The sequence below is a fragment of the Ursus arctos genome, unplaced genomic scaffold, assembly GCF_023065955.2.
Source record: "Ursus arctos isolate Adak ecotype North America unplaced genomic scaffold, UrsArc2.0 scaffold_32, whole genome shotgun sequence".
In the NCBI taxonomy this organism is placed as follows: Eukaryota; Metazoa; Chordata; class Mammalia; order Carnivora; family Ursidae; genus Ursus; species Ursus arctos.
Window position 1 is genome coordinate 16,644,061 of NW_026623008.1, and position 15,886 is coordinate 16,659,946.

At 42.7% G+C, this 15,886-nt stretch overlaps 1 protein-coding gene and 1 non-coding gene across 7 annotated transcripts in view; both read right to left on the reverse strand.

The window, feature by feature from the left end:
* Nucleotides 1-15,611, reverse strand: part of LUZP1 (leucine zipper protein 1) — a 117,092-nt gene extending 101,481 nt beyond the window's left edge. For 5 of the 6 annotated variants that reach the window (XR_008956713.1, XR_008956712.1, XR_008956711.1 and 2 more), the window contains exon 1: nucleotides 15,529-15,610. The gene's annotated coding sequence lies outside the window, so the exon portion shown is untranslated. Of the gene's footprint in view, nucleotides 1-15,528 lie in introns of all 6 variants that reach the window. The other variant, XM_026517091.3, reaches the window with a different exon arrangement.
* LOC113268646 (small Cajal body-specific RNA 20) lies at nucleotides 1,918-1,995 on the reverse strand. The gene has a single exon (XR_003321181.1). It is a non-coding gene; the product is annotated as a small Cajal body-specific RNA 20 (non-coding RNA).
* Nucleotides 15,612-15,886: the final 275 nt, after the last annotated feature.

The window sequence follows — 15,886 nt, forward strand, 5'->3', positions numbered from 1 at the left end:
AGGTCATCTAACAATGATATTATTTATTAGGATACAATTTCTATAACTAATAACTTATACAATGTTTAACCATTTCAAATGTACCACATCTGTATTTTTTTCCAAATGAGTGTTTCCAAAATAAAGAAAACCTTTCAACTTCCACTTCAATCCCAAGGCAACCTCAACATATCTCAAATAAATGGTGTTGTGGGGTGCCTGGGTGGCTCAGTTAAGCACTGATTCTTGGTTTTGACTCAGGTCACAATCTTGGGGTAATGCGATCGAGCCCCATGTCTGGCTCAGTGCTCAGAGCAGAGTCTGCTTGAGATTCTTGCCCTCTCCCTCTGCCCCTCCCCCTGCTCATGCTCTGTAAAATAAATAAAATCTTTAATAAATAAATAAATGGTGTCATAAAAGCACATGGATATAGAGTAATATTTAGCAGAGAATTTGTGGCAAAAAGGCTAACCCCCCTGTCCCCTTCTCCAACTTCAGTTAACCAGTTATCACAAATGCCCCCCAGTTTTACCAGTCTCACAATCTTAAAAGTTACCTCTCCTTCTCCACATCATTAACTCCTATCTTTTCCTTCTTAAAAACTTTTTTTTTTTAAAGATTTTATTTATTTATTTGACAGAGACAGCCAGCGAGAGAGGGAACACAGACAGGGGGAGTGGGAGAGGAAGAAGCAGGCTCCCAGCGGAGGAGCCTGATGCGGGGCTCGATCCGAGAACTCTGGGATCACGCCCTGAGCCGAAGGCAGACGCTTAATGACTGAGCCACCCAGGCGCCCCCTTCTTCAAAACTTCTAAGATACTTTTTTTTTTTAAGTCCCTAAATTCAGGTCCTGATAGTATGCACATCTGAATTTCTACAAAAATCCTTAACTGGCCTTCTTTCCAATAATCTATATAACACCTCCTGATTAATCAGTCTACAGTTCTATATTTATCAGTGCCTTACCTTTATAAGCCTTCAGTGGTTCCCAAATGGAACCAAGATGAAGTCCAAATCCCCCAGTATAACGTTCAAGACTGTTCATAATCCAAGCATTACCTCACTAATCTTATCTCCTCCTTGTCCATAATCTGAACTCTACTATTGGAGCAGACAAATATTCTTCCCGCCCCCACAGTTCCACAGAAAGTGGTTTATTGTTTTTAGAACAAAATAAGATGCTTTCCGAACTCTTGTTAGTGAAAAACCGTTAGAGCTTGAAAACTTTTCTAAAACATTATTTTGGCAATTGATGAAGTAGGCACCTCAACACAGAAAACTTTGCACTTGCAAGCGTGTGGAGCCCAAGCAGTCCGACAAGCCAAGGACTTGGAAGTGGGGCTTGCGCTTGTGGCCGGTGTACTGAGTGGCAGGTCCGACCTCCCAGCCCAGAGGCCTGCGGCGCTCCTTGTTCACCACCCGCTCGCTGTTCCTCACCACCCTGCGCCTCACAATCCTGTAGGGGACCCTATGCAGGAGACACAGCTCTCAGTGGATGGATGGAGCAGCCTGGCTGACACCCATGCTAATCCAGGCAGGGAAAAATGGTGATCCTCCTCAAGTGGACTCGGACACCCCTTCTACAACAGAAGTCCCCACTTTTGGACACCCTCTCCTCCCCGGCCCCGGTGATATTGCCCGGGGCCAAAGCAGTTGTGTAGCAGGAGAGCAGGAGGTGAGAGGCCCCACTCCCTCCCAGGCATCTTTGTGGTAGATGACTACCTGTTTAGGTGTGTTTACTTGTTCGGTGTTGCCTATGGGGCAGGCAGGGGGCCAAAATACTTTTGGGGCAACACGGGCCAGGATCGGCTCATGAGAGCCTGGCACTATCCAAGGAAAGCCTAGAGGCCCCATGCCCAGTGCTATCACTTCAGATTCTAGTCTGTCTGTGGGGTCGGCATGCCTGGCATAGACCAAGTGGGGGCTCCCAGCAACTCCAGATGTCTGAGGCAGGAAAACAAAGCTGCCAGCTCGTGGCACCCCCAACAATGATCCTCAAGGGTGGAGCAGACAAGTATTCTTAGGTTCAATCAATAATACAAGTTTATCCCAATCTCGGTATCTTCATTCTTTTGTTGCCCTGGCCTGGAAAACCATCCCCTTCTTTCTGTCTCTTCACATCCTATCTATCCATCCTTGTAAAACTCTAGTTTAACGTCCTCCATGAAGACATCACAGACCATTTCGGCCCAGGCTAATCTCAGTAAACTATTACCTGTCATTCTAACGTAAGTTAGTAGCATTAACAGACCTCCTAGAGCAATTACCACTCATTCAAACATAGATTCAGTGGCATTTTCACCAAAGAATATTAAATTTTCCATAAGGCTAAATTATTCAATACAAAGACTTTCATCTAAGATGATGCCCTTCCACTTCTGTTTTAAAATGGTTCCTCTTTTCTGAAACAGTGGTATTAGATGAGAAGGCTGTTGTTCATTTTTGCATCCTTACTTGGAAAACAAAAAGTTCTTTTGAAATATGAATGGTTTATCAAATGAAAGCTCTGGAATCACCAGTCAGTATCACCCCTTTTGGCATTAACATATGATCCAATATTGTCAAGGAACCGTTTCAAAAACCAGGTACTGTCTCCCCAACTAGAATGTTAAATTCCTTAGAACAAGGGCTATATACAGCACTTCTTTTGTCCTTTTGTTTTGTCCACATTAATTAGCCCTGGGTTCAATATGTAACAGGTACTATAAATTGAATAGAATTAACTAAATTATTGGCTTTTAAATTTGATGTGAAACTGACCAAATATGTAAATGAAGCCAGTGTTCCTTGTCTCCTCTCTACCTCTCTTCCCTAAAGATTCTCTGCACTCTTCTCGACTATACCCACTTAATGAATAACCACCTACTTCACCTATTTTTGCCCTAATTCCATTCCTCTTGCCTTTTATGACCTGAAATTTTATCCCTCCATTACCTTATTCCTTCCTGCTCCATTAACTGCCTCACTACTACTAAGCCATCTATTTTTTCATCACACTTCTTTACGATCCTGATGGTCTCTTTCAAGTCACAGTGGGATCCGGTTTTAAAACAATTCTAACATAATCATCAGTCCTGAAGTTCCTACGGGAAAAAAATTTCAGCATATGTTAGAAAGTATCTAATTTTATCAAATTATATTAAGAATATCTCATATTGTACTCCAGTACAGCTGTGGCAGAAAGCATAAAAACTGGTATTCCTGGGGCACCTGGATGGCTCAGTCGGTTGAGGGCCCAACTCTTGGTTTCTGCTCAGGTCAAGGTCTCACGGGGTCGTGGGATTGAGCCCTGCCTCAGGTTCCGCGCACTCCACAAGGAGTCCGCTTGAAGATTCCCTCCTTCCCCCTCTCCCTCCTTCTCTGTCGCTCTCTCTCTCTCTCTCCCAAATAAATAAATAAATCTTTAAAAAACAACAACTGGTATTCCCAATATAAACCTACTGGCAACCATTACTCTGTTACACAAACAGCCTAAACTACTTCTGTAGTATCTTACATATTCAATCAGCTTTTGTATACTCTGGAACAGTCTTCCATTTTAAAGACATTTAATATAACTTTAAGTTTATCAAGATCTAAAAATTATATTCTTCCTATCCTAGGGAACATAAGCCAACACTGGCCTCATTTACTTAGGGAAGAATGATCTTAAATGCACATACTTCATAAAATCATCATGTGCTCACTGTAATGTTCAATTGTAAGCTCAGGGGTCAAATCCTAGCTTGGCATTCATCGTCTGTGTTGACTTTAGGCATACTGATCTCCTATTCTAAGGAATTTTTATCTATGAAATGGGGATAATAATAGTATCTACCACAAGGGATGGTTGAGAGGAAGATTAAAGATATAAAAAGCGCTTAAATACAGCGGCTGGCACATAGTCAATAATGTTAGGTTTTATTATTAGTCCTCAATGACTGAGAACCCGCAGAAAATTTTCAATTCTAATTCTGCTTATTCACTGATACTAGATACAAATCACTAACATGGCCTAAATAAGTAAGATAAACACCCCCAGGTAATTAGGAGGACACACATTTGTGATAAAGCTGTTCCAGGGTTTTAAAGAGCCAAAAATTAACTATAATTATCTTGCTCAGCATTTAACTTACCCAGTTAACTTGAAACTGGGTAAAACCAGAGATTTATTTACTTTTAGAAACAGGATATGCTGTCAGACCCAGGTGGATGATACCATTTTTCTATCTGAACTCTTTGGCCTCCACAGAAAGGCCACACACATAATGCCTGGGTAAGTAGGTCAGGAAAACACATTTCACCCTTTAATTATAATGAGTTCAAATCTGTTCCTATATATATTTGCCTCTCAGCAGACTAAAAATATTCTTTTCTAAAGACTAAAAAACTGTCTTTTAGACAGAAAAAAGAGACTAACTTTTAAAGGCTATAAATAAGATATTGGTATTAATACAAGATAATGCTTTCATTATAGACAATTTCAACTTAATCAAGAATACAAGTTAAACAAGTTATAGTCAAGCAATGATTTTTATTTATAGGTTCAAAATAAGTGCTGTTATTCAGGTCATCTTGGGAAGCAAGACTCTCTTCCAGCAATGCCACCAAGGCTCAAAACCTTTTTGAAACTCTGTTTGTAGATTCTCAAAGATGAACCTCACACAGAAAATTCCTGGTCTCCAGCTCTCAGAATTACATCTATGACCAAAAACCACACTGGTTACTCACTTCATTCACCAGACTTGCTTATCTCCAAAAGTTAAATATAACTCCCCCAAATGAAGACTTATCAGGATTAAGAATGTGCAATATGCTCTAAAGCAAATTCAAAAGAAGTATAGCAGTTTGGAAATCTCATTAAAATAAATACAAAATTATTTCCCATTTCGGAAACTTCTGGTATTTGCTTTTAAAAAGCAGTCATATGGGGTGTCTGGGTGGCTCAGTCTGTCAAGCGTCTGCCTTCGGCTTAGGTCATGATCCCAGGGTCCTGGGATTGAACCCCACGTTGGTCTCCCTGATCAGTGGGGAGTCTGCTTCTCTCTCTCCCTCTACCCCTTCCCCAGCTTGTGCTGGCGCGCTCTAACAAACAAAATCTTTAAAAAAAAGCAATCATATTACCCTATAGATACCCCTCTGAGATGACCATAAAACCACAGTTAACAAAAGAGGAAGTCTGAAATATCACACCAGATCTATGCAAAAGCAGCAAAATGGATATCCAAAATGTGGATAACAACTGAAGTTCTTTAATTTTAACAATTCAACTATCGTGCTTCCATAACACTGGCTCTCAGAGTGCCTCTGAAGGAACGATGTTTAATACAGTTATTTAAATCCAACCTTCTTGAAAATTTACATTTGGTTCACACTGGTTTGGGTAAACTGGAATTCTCCAAAAGAAGGAACTTCCAAGTTGTCTTTTGGGGGGGAAAACTGTCTTTTGTTCTTTTGCTGGTTGTTTAAAGAGACGGATTTGGAATAAGAGAGGAAATTACCCCAGCTTAGCTTACCTAAACCTAACACATCCTGCTCCAAGTACCTGGACTGTAACCTATTTAGAACACACTTCAAATTTTGATTAACATCCTTCTCCTAAAGAAAAAAAATCCGGCATAGAAGTAATTTATGCCAAGATTTCAGCAACTGTCATACAAAATTTTTTAAAAATCCCAAATTTGACCCGTTGACAGCTTTGTAACACTGGGCAAGATACACAGCTTCTCTGGGCTCCAGTTCCTAATCTGTGAAATGGGGCTAAAAGAATAAATATCTATTTCATGGGTGTGGTGAGGATTAAATGAGATGATGTGTATGACACATGGCAGGCACTCAATAAATATTTGTTAAATGAATAAGTAAATGAAATAATGCACATAAAATGCTTAAGATAGTACCTGACAAATATAACTAATGTTGTAAAATCACTTGAGATCTTTACCTAGAATAAGCAGAAGTAAATGGCTAACAATATTAATATCACTATCCCAAAATTCTATAACCAGACTGAATATTTTTCAATGATTTTCAAATAAATAATTTTCAAAAATTATAATGGTTTAAAATATTCTCACATATTATCTTACTAATAGTCTCAATTTCCAGTTGCAGGGTCTCACTTTTTTTTTTTAAGATTTATTTATTTGACAGAGATAGAGACAGCCAGTGAGAGAGGGAACACAAGCAGGGGGAGTGGGAGAGGAAGAAGCAGGCTCCCAGCAGAGGAGCCTGATGTGGGGCTGGATCCCAGAACGCCGGGACCACGCCCTGAGCCGAAGGCAGACGCTTAACCGCTGTGCCACCCAGGCGCCCCTGTAGGGTCTCACTTTTAAGTGATGAAGGGCTGGCTAGGACATCCAGAAATTATCTCTCATTTGTACCAATTACAACCACATAGCCAACATTTGAGCTACAGATGAGTCATTCAAGAAAAACAGATTAATAAAGGAAATTAAACTAGTCACTGAGAAAGTCCCTAGCTTCATTAGAAATTAATCAAGTTAAAATTAAGCTTTTAAAAATTCTTGGACCACCTGGGTGGCTCAGTTGGTTCAATGTATGCCTTTGGCTCAGGTCATGATCCAGGGGTCCTGGGATTGAATGACATTGGGCTCTCTGCTCAGCAGGGAGCCTGCTTCTCCCTCTCCCTATGCCTGCTGCTCTGCCTACTTGTGCTCTCTCTCTCTCTCGTCAAATAAATAAATAAAATCTTAAATAAATAAATATTCTTGAGTTTCTTCTACTCTGCCCAGTATACAAAGATGTTAACAGACTTTAGACTAAATCATATTAATTTTAAAACTAATAAGAACAGGAAGTTTTTCGTCTATTCTTTGGGTAAACAAAAACGTAAAACTGAATAATGGCCATATTTACCACGTACCAGGTATTATGATCTAAATGCTTCTGTACATTAAATTATTTAATCCTCACAATCACTCCTCCCATCATAAAGATGGAAAAATTAAGGCTTTTTGAGGCTACAGAAGTGAAACTGTATAGCTTTAAATAATCTTATAAGGTAAAGTACTATTTAACCAAAATGGTCAAAGAATGAGAATAAGACACAAATAGACAACCAACTGTCAAAGAATCAGAATACAATAAATCACATTTAATAAAAGTTTACTTGAATAAAACTAAATGATTCAGAAACATACTCCAAGATCTCCTGATGCCTAGATGCCAATGTTATGAACAACTGTGAGTAAGAAAAGTGCAGGAGACTGGGTTGAGTACATACTAACTTTGTAATCCATTCTGAAAGTCACTTTTATTTAAAAGATTTTATTTATTTATTTATTTATCAATCTATCTATCTATCTATCTATCTATCAGAGAGAGCACAAGCAGCAGGCAGAGGGAGAAGCAGGCTGTGGGGCTCGACCTCAGGACCCTGGGATCATGACCTGAGCCAAAGGCAGACGCTTAACTGACTGAGCCACCCAGGCGTCCCTGAAAGTCACTTTTTACCATGAATTCCCCATAGTTTATCATTTGTCTCCTCACATTTCAAAAGAAAAGTTTAGTTATTGAAGTCTAGTGGTAGTCTGAAGTATGGATAAATATAAATGCGTTCTACTTATATACTGTTTATTTTGACCTAGTTGGGGTAAAAAGTAAAGAGGCTGGTTTCACAAAATATTTCTAAGTTGTTAAAAGAAATAACAGTGAAAAGATAAGGAATGATTGTGAACAAAATTACTCTAACAACGTCTCTCAGAAACTTCCTTAAGTACCTCTACTCCAATGTTTCCATAAAAACAATTACTAAATCACACCACAATCTTCTGATATAAATCCATCAGAAAAGTCAAAATGGGGCACCTGTCTGGCTCAGTCGGTAGAGTGAGCAACTCTTGATCCCCGGGTCATGAGTTTGAGCCCCATGTTGAGTGCAGAGCTTACTCAAAAAAAATTTTTAATTAAAAAAAAAAAGTTAAAATTATCATTGCTTTAAAATACACATTAGGCACCTCTTAAAAAAAAAGTTTTACATGTATCACCTAATTGTACCACATGTATATCAAATCATCCCAGTTACAAGGAATTTAAATTTGCATTTAAATTGGCTTAAAGTATGTACTAGATATTAGTACATACATTCTTCTGCCTTTAATAAAAGAGCAAGAATTACTACTGAGGGAGCCCACTGGCAACTCAGAGAAGGTAGTGTTAACTGGCTTGGAGTTTTCATCCTTGACATCAAAATAAAATGTTATTCAACAAAATAGTTCAAGTGAGGTATTACCCAGTCTCTCGTTTCAGTTCAGAACTCCAATTTGAGAGCATCAGACAAGCACTGATTAAGCGTCTTTCTAAGAAAGAACTGTTCATAGTTAGTTCTTTGCCAGTGACAGATTCCAAAGGAGTGTCTGCTTTGTGTACCAGGCCTGGATTCCTGTACTTTCACACCCTGATAACTGTCATATCAATCTGAAGCACCTGGGGCACTCTCAACTTTTGGATCAGAGAAAACACTAAGAATTCTAATAAACAGTCCATGTTTTGTCGGGGTTTTTTTTTTTTTTTTAAGATTTTCCTTATTTATTTGAGAGAGAACACAAGCATGGGGAGCGGCAGGCAGAGGGAGAGGGAGAAGCAAAAAAGAGTCCATGTTAATAAACCTAAGAAATTAAAATTGATACTTATACATAAGATCATTATGATCAATCATCAGAAATTCTACTGAAGGCCTACTATGTGCAAAGCTCAGTGAAAGCAATTGAGGGGAATTACCAGCTAAAACAACTTAGCTTCGGATGAAGAAGTTTCTGATCAAATTAGGTAAAGACCCAAACTAGTGAAATTAACCAAGGATATTAGGGGTACTGGCATTACAAGCTGCAAGATTTTGTGGGGGGGAAGCTTTTGATCCAATTAAGTAGGTAAGATACATGCTAGTGTGACTTACCAAGAACATGAGGGGTATCAGCAATAAATGTCAAAATTTTAGAGAAGAAAGATTTACTACTGCAAAGTCAGCACAGACTTCATAGAAGGGAATTGAGCTGAGCCTTGAATGACGGAAAAGTTTAAATAGTTAAACAGCATGAGGAGAAAAGGACAAAAGATAATGGGAACAAAGGTGCTGAATTGGGAAAGTGGTCATTAAATATTTATTAAATACCTGCTACATGTCACTGTGTCATGTACTAGGTATACACTGATGAACAAAACAGATGAGTTCCCTGCTCCTGTGAAGTCTAGTGGGGAAGGCGATAATAATCATGCAAGCAGATGTATCATTATAAACTGTAATAGGTGCTATGAAGGCAGGCAACAGACGCCAGTAACGGGAATAACGGAAAAGGATTACAAGATAAAACGATGAGGGAAAGTATCTCTGATGCATATGCTAAGGCCTGAAGGAGGCAGCCAGGCAGACAGCAGGGGAGAGGGTGTTCAAGAAGAGACAGCCAAACGTATAAAGACCCTGTGGTAGGAAAAAGCTTGTTAAAGATAAATAAGAAGCTGGTGTGATTGAAGCATGATGGACAAGACTGGTATAAGGTGAAGCTGGAAAGGTAGGCGGGGCCAGGTTATACAAGATATCATAAGCCAAGATAAGGAGCTTGAATTTGGATTTTATTTCAAGCCCTAAAGAAAATCTTTAAGGTTTTTGCATACTCACAAACATACTGTTGAATAAAAGGAACCAGGCCCAAAAGCATATCTGCTGTATGATTCCCTTTTTACAAAAGTACAAAAAAAGCAAAATTAATATATGCTGTTAGAAGTCATTCCGGGAGATGGAAGAGAGGCAGGAACAGGAAAGGAACTCGGTGGGGGCTTCTGGGTACAGGTAATACTGTTTCTTGATCTAGGTGCTGGTTCCACGGATATATTGTTTGTAAAAAAAAAAAAAAAAAAAAAACACACAATCAAATTGTACTCTTTATATATATATACATATAATACTTCAATAAAAAGATGTGATTTAAAAAATTTTAATGCAAGTTTTTAATATTGTTTTAAAAATATTACTCTGTCCAGATAAAATGGGAACAGCACACGCAAATATGTCCTGATTGACAGATTAACTTGATGGAAACTTTTAGATACATATAAAATAGGAGAAGGGGTAAGTCAAACAGCCAGTGAACACACAAAGTATCATGTTCATAAAGAAAAAAATGCAGGATCTGGGAAGGGAGTTATGCAAAAAAGAATGAACTATAAATGCCTTAGAATGCAAAACAGAATCTCTAGAAATTAAGAAAGGAATAGATAAAAACAGCAATGCCTGGTGCCTGGGTGGCTCAGTCGGTTAAGCATCTGCCTTCTACTGAGGTCATCATGCAGGGGTCCTGGGATGGATCCTGAATCCGGCTCCCTGCTCAGCTGGGAGTCAGCTTCTCCCTCTCCCTGCCCCCCACCCTGCTCATGCATTCACACAGGCGTGCACATGCACGCGTTCCCTCTCTCTCTCTCTCAAATAAATAAAATCTTTTTTCGTTGTTTAAAGATTTTATTTATTTATTTGTCAGAGAGAGAGAGCACACAAGCAGGGGGAGCGGCAGGCAAAGAGAAGCAGGCTCCCCGCTGAGCAAGGAGACTGATGTGGGACTCCATCCCAGGACTCTGGGATCACCAAAGGCAGACGCTTAACCAACTAAGCCACCCACGCATCCTAATAAAATCTTTATTAAAAAAACAACAAAAAAAAACAGCAATGCCTAAAAGATTAGCAATGCTTGTCATATTTTCATATGGTATTTCCAAGCCCTTCCCTTGCTCCCCTAACCCTAATACAGAGAGAGGGTAATGAAACTGATCCCAAACTTGAGTGCCAATCACATATGAGCTCAAATCAATGGTCTCTGCCCCTCACTAGCTCTAGCAGTAACTGCTCTGAGCTTAGCTTCCTCATGTGTAATGAGGATAATAACTACTACACAGAGTTATTATTTTCTCCCTATCATCAACCAAAATATTGAGTTGGTAGACTGGTACTTTAATTTAATTATTATTTCCTAATGATATATGGAGGGCCCATGGCTGATGAGTTTCCATTCTTAAGACTGACAGGTGGGACAGAAGGGTTATAAAACAGTCAACATGTAGAAACAGAATGCATAAAGAGAAATGAGCAGTAAGATATAAAAATGGGGCTGCTTCTAGGGGCACCTAGATGGCTCAGTCGGTTAAGCATCGGACTCCTGATTTTGGCTCAGGTCATGATCTCAGGGTCCTGATATCAAGCCCCTCAACCAGCACGGAGTCCGCTTGAGACTCTCTCTCCGTCTACCCCTTCCACCCCCATTCACACTCACTCTCTAAATAAATTTTTTTTTTTTTTTAAATGAGGCTGCTTCTAAAAGCTTGGCAACAGAGGCTTCAAACTTTTTCTAAAACAGACTATAGCAGATTGGGACAGGCTCAGTGACCTAAGAAATTATGAGAAGGATGGGGAGCCTAGGTGGCTCAGTTGGTTAGTCAACTGCCTTCGGCTCAGGTCATGATCCCGGGGTCCTGGGACAGAGCCCAGTGTCGGGCTCCCTGTTCTGTTGGGGGAGCCTGCTTCTCCCTCTCCCTCCCACTCCCTCTGCTTGTGCTCACGCTCTCTCTCTGTCAAATAAATCTTTAAAAAAAAAAAAAAAAAGATCTTGCATTAAAAAAAAAATTATGAGAAGGAGGAGTGCCTAGGTGGCTCAGTTGGTTAAGCATTTCACTCTTGATTTCGGCTCAGGTCCATGATCTCAGGGTGGTGAGATTGGGCCCCATGTCATGTTCAGCGCGGAGTCTGCTTCTCTCCCTCTTCCTCTCCCTCCACTCCTCCCCACCCCCACACTCCTATCTCTGTCTCTCTCAAATAAATAAATCTTAAAAAAAAAAATTATGAGAAGGAAAAAATAATCTCATGTCTTCCAAGAAAGACACAATTTCTACCTGATGTATTCCCTTTGTGGAACATTAGCCAAAATAAGTTAGAGGGATAAACACTAAGGCTATTCTGCCATAGGTGGAAGGGCAAGGCCTTCAATTATTTTATAGCATCCCCACCCTTAAGAATTATTTGAACTATAAGGTGTAAAGCACTTCCTAAGTATAGCCAAAGATGTTGAAGTTTTATATTTCAGGAGGTATCAGTTCAAAAGGGAAACAAAAGGGGCGCCTGGGTGGCACAGCGGTTGAGCGTCTGCCTTCGGCTCAGGGCGTGATCCCAGCGTTATGGGATCGAGCCCCACGTCAGGCTCCTCCGCTATGAGCCTGCTTCTTCCTCTCCCACTCCCCCTGCTTGTGTTCCCTCTCTCGCTGGCTGTCTCTATCTCTGTCGAATAAATAAATAAAATCTTTAAAAAAAAAAAAAAGGGAAACAAAAATACAAGTTCAACTTCTTAAAAATCTTTGGGTAATTCCCCCCCCCATGTGTATCTTCATCCTAAAATGAAAACCTGGTTCCTCATGAATTTCCTTCCCCTGATCTACCAATATCCCTATCTCTGTCTTATTCTTCTCATGCACCTCACCTATAAATACCTAAGGTTTCCCTATTTCCTACAAAGTTGGCATACTGACTCTCTAGTACTCACTCTGATCTCATCAGTTTGAATCTGGGAACACAGGAACTTCACAACATTCCCAGGGATCACTTTGCTAACCAGTACCTTAAAAAGAACACAAAGTTTAAACAAATGATGGCAGTCATGGGGATTACACAACTGCATACATTTGTCAAAGCTCATCAAACTGCACACTTAAAACTGATGAATTTTACTGTAGGTAAATTATACCTCCACAAAGCTGATTAAAAAAAAAAAGAATGCATGTATTTCTTCAGCAAACATTTACTGAGCATCTACTATGCGCTTCAAAGTCTATACCAAATCTTTCAGCTTGACTATCTCTGTCCTACCTGTAAGTAATGTGCTTACTCAGAAGCTGACACTGTCCCAAAAAGCTGTACTACATGAAAAATGGTTCTGCTTCTGATCATGAATGTCACCCTAATGATGGCCTCTACAGAAGGACCACCAGCTATCTAACAGCTTCCATTATATAAATGAAATCTATGATCACCCAGTTATCTATCTGCATTTCAATACAAATGCTTCCATCATAAAAATATTTATTTATTTATTTATTTAGCACTTACTGTACATAGGACACACCACTAGTACAACCTTATATGTTTGTTTTTCTACCAAAAACAAAAACATCTCAAAAGCATACTGACAGCATTACTGGAAGAAAAGGAAGGCAGCACTATTGGGGAATAGACTTAACTGACTTACTCTACAGTCCAAGGTGAACCAGTGGCTGAGTCAAAGGCCTAGAAACTAATGCAGTGTGCATAACAGACATAACCATGGACCTCAGAAATAGCCCTGGGTTTGAATTCCAGCTCCACTTCTTACCAAGCTGTACCTGTAAACTTGGGGAAGTCATTTTACCTTCTGACCTTCAGTTTGCCCATGCGTAAAGCAGGGATTTCAACTACCTCCTCACAGCATTGTTGAGAAAACTATATGAGATATAGACCACCTGCCCCAATTACTGCACACAGAGCAGACAACTCAACAAAATAAGCTCCCTTTCTTGGTCTTAAATTATTTAGGAGTAAGAAAATACCTATTAATCAAGGCTAATTCATAATCCCTGTTTGTAATCACAGAACAACAATGAACCTGTATGTGCTGCCTTGTTCATACTCTAATCAACTCCCTCCCCACCCCAGTTTCCAGTTTTTCAAACTTTAGTTACTATCTTTAGAAAAGTGATTTAATTTTAGAAACCTGGAAAATTCTTCTGAGTAAATTGAGCAAAACCTTAATCTGCCCCAAGGGGAATCCTGAGCAAAATAATTATTTCTGACAGAAGAATTTTCTATGGGAGTTACTTAATTTAACCACACGAATGCCACCAAAGCTGCACACAAAGTGACAGAATACAATCTGGAACATACTGTACAGATTCTCCAAAGGGAACCATCCTAAAATCCAAAACTGCCCCTCCCTACCTAATCTGAGCTAATAAAATCTTACTCCAGGATCTGAATTCCCCCAACTCTGACTCTAGTCCAGCTCCTTAGGCCAGAACTGCAGCAGTCAGTAAAATGCACTGAACAAACCCCACCTCTCAAAATATCCCCAAAAGGCAGGGAGGTCCAGAGAGTATTTTCCCCTCAATCAACAGATAAGGCACCAGGAGCTCAGAAGCACAATTCCTTTCCCAAGGTCATTCAAGTCAGTGACGTTGTAACGGAGAATCTGCAAGCAAATCTCTGGCTTTCTGGAGATTACAGGCAGGGTTGGTTTTTTGTTGGTTGTTGGGGGGGGGGGGTGCCTAGTCTCTTCCCTTCTCCCACCCTTAAGTGTGAGCACTGGTCTCGGCATTTCCGAAACAAGCCACAACAAGCTCTGCAGTGTTAGGAAAGGGGCTGACGCGACGAAGAAACAGATGCTCCGAAGCAAGATGGTCTTTCTCGGCTCGCAGAGCTTCCTCCAAGGTTATTAAGAGAAACCGCAGGCACCTCTGAGAGCTCTCATGCGGGCTCCGCACCCCTAGCCCGGCCGCTCCGGGACGCCGGCTTCCCCGCCGGCAGCCTCCGCAGCCAGAGGCCACCGGCCGCAGAAACCGCACTTCATTCCTGCGCTTCGGGAAGCCATGGCTCCTTCCCGGCCCGGGCAGGGGCGGGGGTGCGCAGGGAGGCGGGCCGCGCGCGCTGCGGAAAGTTCACCGCGGCGGCTGCTGCGGCAGCGGGCGGGGGGCGGCCCGGGCCCGGCTCGCCCGCGTCCCCCTGCAGATTCCACCATTAATTAGTCCTAAGGACTGTCTACTGGCAACTTAAACAAAGCGAATGCCTCGAATTCCTTCCCGGCCCAGCGGTCTGGCTGCGAGGCCAGCATCGACCGGGACGCGCGGGCCGGCGCGGCGGGCCGACAGCTGCGGCGGCGGCGGCGGCGGGGACCCCTCCCCAGCCGGCCCGCGCCCCCACAGCCCGGTCCCGCAGCCCGGCCAGAGCGCTCCCAAACCTCCCTCCTCCTCCTCGTCCTCCTCCTCCTCCTCCTCGGGAGCTCCCGGGCTCTTCCTGTAAGATCACTTCCTTCCTCCCCGGGTGCCCGCGGGCCCCGCGCAGCCCCCTTCCCGGCGGTCCCGGCCCCCCACCCGGCCGGCCGCTCCCCGCCCCCACCGCGCCCCGCGCTCCCTCCCCCTGAAGCCCAAACTCGACCCGAAACTCTCCTCCGCCCCCCGAAAATGTCCCCTCGGCTCTCTGCCCCAAACATCTCTCCTCAGATTCTCGCTCCCACCAGAAGTCTCTCAGAACCTTCCCTCCCCCTCCAACAGAAAAATTTCCAACTCCAAAAAATTTCTCAAGGTCTCGCCCCAAAAGATCTCTTTCCGAGCCCTTTCTCCAAAATTCTGCTCCAACTGCCCTCCGCCTCAACTCCGTACCCCCCCCAACCCTCCCCCGGGTGCGCCCGCCGATACTGCCCTATCGCCCCTGGGTGCCCCGACCCCTTGCCCGGGCAGGCCGCCCCCTCCGGCCGCCCTCCTCCGCGCCCGCCCACCCGCCCCAGCCTCCCGCGCCGCGCGCCCGCCGCCTCCCCGCGGACCCCTCACCTCGGCGACTCCGGCCCGCGCTCCCGCCCGCTGAGGGGTCCGGCGCTCGGCTCCCGGCGGCCGGCGCCTCCTCCGGCTCCCCGGGACTGACAATGAGGGGCGGAGCCATGGGTGACGTAAGCGCCCCGGAAGGCGGGGTCTGCATGGAGGGGCGGGGCTGCCGGTCAGCCCCGCCCCCCCCGTTCTTTACCTCCCCCTTCCCAGGACCTGGACTTTGCCAAGTTATTATTGCTTGCCTAGCTAGGTGCTCCGGGCCTGTGCTAGGCGCGGTGCGAAATTGAATCGGCAGACAAGAAAGATGTCCTGCTTTCAAGAGGGGCACTCCCAGGAGGGTTGTGAGGATTAAATGAGATAATCC